The sequence below is a fragment of the Drosophila willistoni genome, unplaced genomic scaffold (assembly GCF_018902025.1).
Source record: "Drosophila willistoni isolate 14030-0811.24 unplaced genomic scaffold, UCI_dwil_1.1 Seg531, whole genome shotgun sequence".
NCBI lineage: Eukaryota > Metazoa > Arthropoda > Insecta > Diptera > Drosophilidae > Drosophila > Drosophila willistoni.
In genome coordinates this window covers 2,746,822-2,753,005 of record NW_025814459.1, presented here as the reverse complement: position 1 = coordinate 2,753,005, position 6,184 = coordinate 2,746,822, and the positions used below count along the sequence as shown (strand labels likewise).

The 6,184-nt window shown below is 34.1% G+C and overlaps 1 long non-coding RNA gene across 1 annotated transcript; it reads right to left on the bottom strand.

Annotated features, from left to right (window-relative positions):
* Positions 1-451: 451 nt before the first annotated feature.
* LOC111519670 lies at positions 452-1,587 on the bottom strand. Its single transcript, XR_002724431.2, has 3 exons — positions 943-1,587; positions 719-847; positions 452-642 (listed from the first exon to the last, which is right to left on the bottom strand). It is a non-coding gene; the product is annotated as an uncharacterized LOC111519670 (long non-coding RNA).
* Positions 1,588-6,184: the final 4,597 nt, after the last annotated feature.

The window sequence follows — 6,184 nt, the reverse complement described above, 5'->3', positions numbered from 1 at the left end:
AAAATTTTACACATATGTTTAAATAAATCCAACAAAAAATCTGTGATTTCTTATATGCAATCAGAGTGAGTGAATGTGACAATAATATAAGTTACAAGAAAATATAACCTATGCTAAATCCAGCTACATATGTCCATAAAATTGCAAATACAGTCCATTCCTCTGAAAAGTGTGTGCGATAAGTGAAAAGTGAACCATCCTTTCATATAAAAGGCCTTACATAGACGTTTCTCTTGTCATATAAACTTGGGGCATATAAACTATGTGTCTACAAACACATCGCAAAAAATATTTTAAAAAATATATTAATGTTTTATATAAATTTATATAAGACAAATATATTTCAACATTCTTAGTTTCCGAACAAGTTGAGACACATACACATACATATATGCACACATCCGTTTACATAATTTACATACATATTGTTCACGCAACCGGGTGAACAGCAGTGAGCGGCGATAAGCAGTGAGGAGGGTTTTTTGATCCTCGGCGAATACGGTCACACCAAGGAGCGTGACTTGGTTTCTGATGGAAATCGCCATCATTAATCCAGTACGAGAATTTGCCCGATACAGCCGCATGTTTCCTTTTTCTTAAAACTAGTTCCCTTTTAATTGAAGTTCGTGTTTGAAGTTTTATCTGAAAATAAAATCATAGTGTTAAACGAAGTATACCGCGCGTTTTAATTCACATTCACACAACCCCATCAACTAACCTATAACAGAAGATATTGGCACGCACCAAGTTTCTGGTATTTATCTGAATCCTTCCGCCCCTCCACATGTAATCCATAAAATTTCAAAATTCATATCCATATCGTCTCTCGTGGAGTTCACTTTGAAATCTAAATCAAAAAAAAAAAAAATAAAGCGTATTTTATCAAAACGGAATACGCAAACCAATACAACAAACTTCACTCTTGTGCCGCGTTGTGCCTACCTACTCTGCTAAGAAGTCTACAGACGCGGATGACATCCCTAGTACTTCAAGGGCAGCAGCTGATAAAAGAAATAGGTTTGCCGAACTACAAGATGACAATTATATTGCTGAGTCCCACGTAGACACTGTTGACACCATTGAACGATACATTGCGCATATCCCAGATCAAGGCGCAATCTACGCCTGAAAAGAACAATAATCCACCACCGATTGTTTGCACTTGAATCTCCTCAGTCAGAAAGCTGCCATAAAACGCGAATGTTGTATATCTGATTATTGTTCGCCTGTTGAGCCATGACCACAAAGAATATGTGTAGAGTCTTTTTGGAAATCCTGCCGGTTGAGTTACGAATACTGAGTATTTTGTGGTGTTCCCGTTTGTAAGTTTGTTTTTCAATTGGTCTGTGTCAGTATCAAAGTGCGCCCAAGATTGCCCTGCGAATACAGCAACAAGATTCACCATACTGCGAATACAGCTGCTTGAAGAAAACTGGTGCGATGACCGGCACCGGTACCGCCTGAGCTCATAGCGCCCGGACATCAGCAGCAGAGACAACAGGTGTGAAAGGCAGGCCGCCTTTTACGCCATCGATGGAGCATCACCGTGCCAACCGGCGCGACCATCTGATGCTGAATAAAGAAAATAAGATGACAGCAAAATACAATAATATATCATATATAATATATAAATTTAAGAATATGCAAGAAAATAAATTTAAAAAAAAGCAGTCCTCGGTAGATGAGTTGTCTAAGTGGCCCAGTCATTTAGTCAACTGAACAACGAGGATCCGGGTTCGAATCCCAGGCTAGTGTATGGATGTAGTTTTCGTCTAAGCCGAAGGCCTTAGTTGCCAGTGCTTGTAAAATATAGTTAGGTTGATAGTTTATAACTATATCCTATACTTTAATAATAATAATAATAAAATTTAAAAAAAATATTTTTAAGTAAGAAAAACATTGTAAAATTGAGCGGAACCTTATCTGCCCGATAGCAGTATAGCCCGTAAAGCTATACGAAACATTAGGTAGGACATGTAAAAGGAAATTTTTCTTCTTAAAATAAAATTTTTTTTCAAAACTTTTCAAAAAAAAAAATCTTTTCTTTGAATGTTTGATAACAGAATAAACAAGTTTGATGATATATTTGATGAACCCAATATGGGGCTAATAGATGCGAAGACAGTGGACTCCACGTAATTCTCCAAACGTAATTAATAAAATAGAGTCATCAAATGTTGATCTCAAGTTAACAAATGTACTTTTATTAACAATTGTAGTAATCATGAGCGCATATGTATTGTATAAAGCATATGAACTACACAATAAAGTGTAGCAAAAAGGGCCTTAAGCCATGCTAATGATCTTGATAAGATCTAAACAACATATGCATCAATTATTGTAAAAGTGCATTTTAGTAAATGTTATTTTTTTTTTTTTGTTATCAAAGAAATATAAAAACAAAACCTTATTTTATTTAATTTTTACCAATAAAGATACATTTTCTATTGTGAATTTCTCAAATATGTCAACTGATTAAAAAAAAAAAATGAGTACACTAGACATTTATTTTCGCAAGATAGTAGATAGGAATCCGAATATCCGATCCCATTTAATTGACGTTTTTAGAAGAGAGCAAATTAACTTACCGCAAAGCTCGATAAACTTGGTACAAATTAGGTCAGCTTACCTTGATATAACGAGAGAAGATTTCCCCATTCGAGGAAGCTCAATGGTGCAGATGAGTTTCATTCTCACAGTACCACATGTACGATGTTTTTCCAACGCAACATGTACATTTCGCTTCTACCTATTGGACAAAGCCCAACAACAATAAAAAAAAAAATTTACTAAGTAAACAATATGAGTGAGATAGAAACGAAATATATCCAAAAATACATTCCTTTCCTTGATTTCCTGATACACTCAGGTGAAACAAATTATAAATACAAGGAAATTAGGTACTGGATAACCAACAACTACAAGTTTAATAAGTATATTGTATACCTTATGGAACAATTCATAAAAATAGCATAGAGCAGACTATTGTTAAGGAGACCTAAATATAAGGATGTGCTTGAATGGGTACATAACAAATTTAAAGAAGATATAGAAACTTTTGATATAGAAGACTCAGATGAGGAGTTAGATAGATAGAAAAAAAAAAAAGAAAAACCTCTAAGCGTGGAATTGGAAGAACAACCAAAGCATAAAAGAAAATTTTAAAAAATCATATAAATGTGTAACCCGGAATAGGAATATTCAGAAAGAAACTATAAATAAGCATGCAAAAATTCTTGTTGATTCTTTCAATGAAGCGCAAAAATTAGTGCATCTTAATGGAGAAAAAATAGATAAAACGAACTGGTCAAAGATTTGTAACCTATTGATCAAGTTGCGTGCAAATCTAATTACTATAAAGAAAAAATACAATCTCGATATATTTGTACCTACCGTACTCAATTCACTTTTGAGCATAGACACAGGTAAAAAGGAAACAGAGCTAGAAGTTGAGGAATCCGAAACAAGCGAGGAAGAAATAGAAGAAAAAGATCTAAACGATCTAACAATTCCCGCTATTGACATTATCTGAGAAAGATAATGACAAAGAACTAGAAACATTGTCTGAATCAGACTTAGAATTTAATACAAGTGTCATAAATATAAAAGACAAAATGGCAGAAGCAAATGCTCAAAGAGCATATATGAAAGATATCTCAAGCGCCATTACAGAATTCAATGGCCAAAAAGGGAATCTTCAGAGATTTATAAGAGCCTTGAGGTTGGTTAAAGTCACTAAAGGAGATTTTGAAAACATAGCTGTTGAGGTAATAAAATACAAAATTGTTGGCCAAACACTATGCCAAGATTTGACAACAATCGAAACAATCGAGAAATTGCAAGAGACTATAGTCGGTGAAACATCCGACGTAGTAAAAGCTCGATTGTCAAAAGTAGTTCAAAACGGAAACACGGCCGATAAGTTCACAACAGAAATAAACAATTTACGACAGCGTTTGGAAGCTTCGTATATCGATGAAGGCCTATCAGCAGAACATGCTGAAAAATTCAGTAAGAAAGAAGACATTAAAACAATGGTGAAAAACTGCAAACATGGTAAACTAAAGACAATAATAGAGGCTGGAAACTTCAAAACAATAAATTAAGCAGTCACGAAGTATCTAGAACAGAGTACTGAAATGACTGGAAACTCCAAGTCTGTCTTGTTTGCCCAAACAAGCCGCGGTAAATATAATAACAGATGCTATTATCGCGGTAGAGGCAATGGTCGTGGTTATTATAACAATAATTATAATAAACACAATAACGGCCAAAATTACCACCAAAATCGAAACAATAGCTACAGAGGAAAAAACAGAGGTTCCTGTTGTAACCTCTGTATAATAATAAATAATATAAATAATAATAGAGGAAATCGAGGAAATAGCCAAAAGAACGGTTATAACAACAGTAATGTCCGAGTAGCACCGAACGCTTCGGTAAACTCCCAAGCACCTTTAGATACCCAGCAGTAAAAAACAGCAAGATTCACGCCATCAGTCTTAGTCAAAATACGTTTGTTAATTTCAGAAATGTGGCAACAGAAAAAAGTTAGTATTTTTAAGAGATACAGGTGCGGAAATATCTATCTTAAAAGAAAATTCCGCCACTTTTCAATGCATTTAAACAAATCAAATTATAAACATACAGGGAATAAGTCCAGAAGTAACCAAATCCATAGGGTTTACTTCTGTTGACATACGATCTTCAAAATATATAATCCCACACAACTTTCACAATCGATTTCATCAGAAAATACAACTGTCAATTAGATTTCAATCCGTCCGAAGACTGGTTAATAATTAGACACATCAATCTAAAATATCCAATTATGTACCAATATTGTACAGTTCTGGTAACAATTTAATAGTTTTACCAGCAAGATCCCAAGTTGTCCGAAAAGTTGAGATAAATTCACAAGAAGACAGTGTTGTGATTCCAAATCAAGATTTTCAGCATGACATTTACTTAGCAAATACCATAACCAACTCCCAAAATGCAGTCATAAGTTTGCTAAACACAACAAATATAAACCAAATAGTAAACATAAGCAATTTAAAGTATGAACCACTCTCACGCTACGAAGTAGTCGAAACCAATCAAGAACAACGAGAAAACACAGTACTAACAACATTATCAAAAAATTTTCCGCCACAATTTCACAGCCAACTTAGCAAGAAATATTGTGATGTATTCGGACTAGAAACCGAATCAAAACCAACAAATAATTTTTATAAACAAAAAATGAAGACTGATGGATGATGAACTAATCTACATTAAAAATGATAGAAATCCTCATAGTCAGAAAGATGAAATCCAAAGATAAGTCCAAAAATTAATAAACGACAAAATAGTCAAGCCCTCTATCCCCCTATCTGCTTACAATAGCCCGCTTTTATTGGTACCGAAAAAATCGTTACCAAATTGCGAAAATAAAAAATGGCGATTAGTAATTGACTATCGTCAGATTAATAAAAAACTGTTGTTCGATAAATTTCCACTCCCTAGAATTGATGACATCTTGGATCAACTAGGCAAAGGATTTTTCATGCCTTGGCGTAATGTCACGTTTTCATCAAATTCAAATTCTCAATAGTTCAACAGATGTTTTTGAGAAATGTTAACAACACAACCTAAATTTACATCCTGAAAAATGTTCATTTTTTGGGGCATAAATGCACAGATAAAGGAATCTTGCCTGATGACACAAAATATGATGTGATTCAAAATTATCCAGTCCCTCATGATGCGGACAGCGCTAGAAGATTCATTGCATTTTGCAATTATTACCGAATTATTATTTCGTCAGATAATAGGATTATGTAAGAAAAATGTTAAATTTTAATGGACAAGTGATTGTCAAAACGCGTTCGAACATTAAAATCAGCATTAATGAATCCCACTCTGTTACAGTACCCAAATTTTAGAAAAGAATTTTGCATAATCACAGATGCAAGTAAATACGCATGTGGAGCAGTCCTAACGCAAAATAAAAATGGACAACAGCTTCCAGTGGCATACGCATCTACATCCTTTAGAAAAGGTAAGAGTAACAAGAGTACAAAGGAACAAGAATTAGCGGCAATTTATTGGGCAATTACGCATTTCAGACCATACTGTTATTTCACTGTCAAAACGGACCACAGAGCATTAACCTATTTGTTTTGAATGACAAATCCGAGTT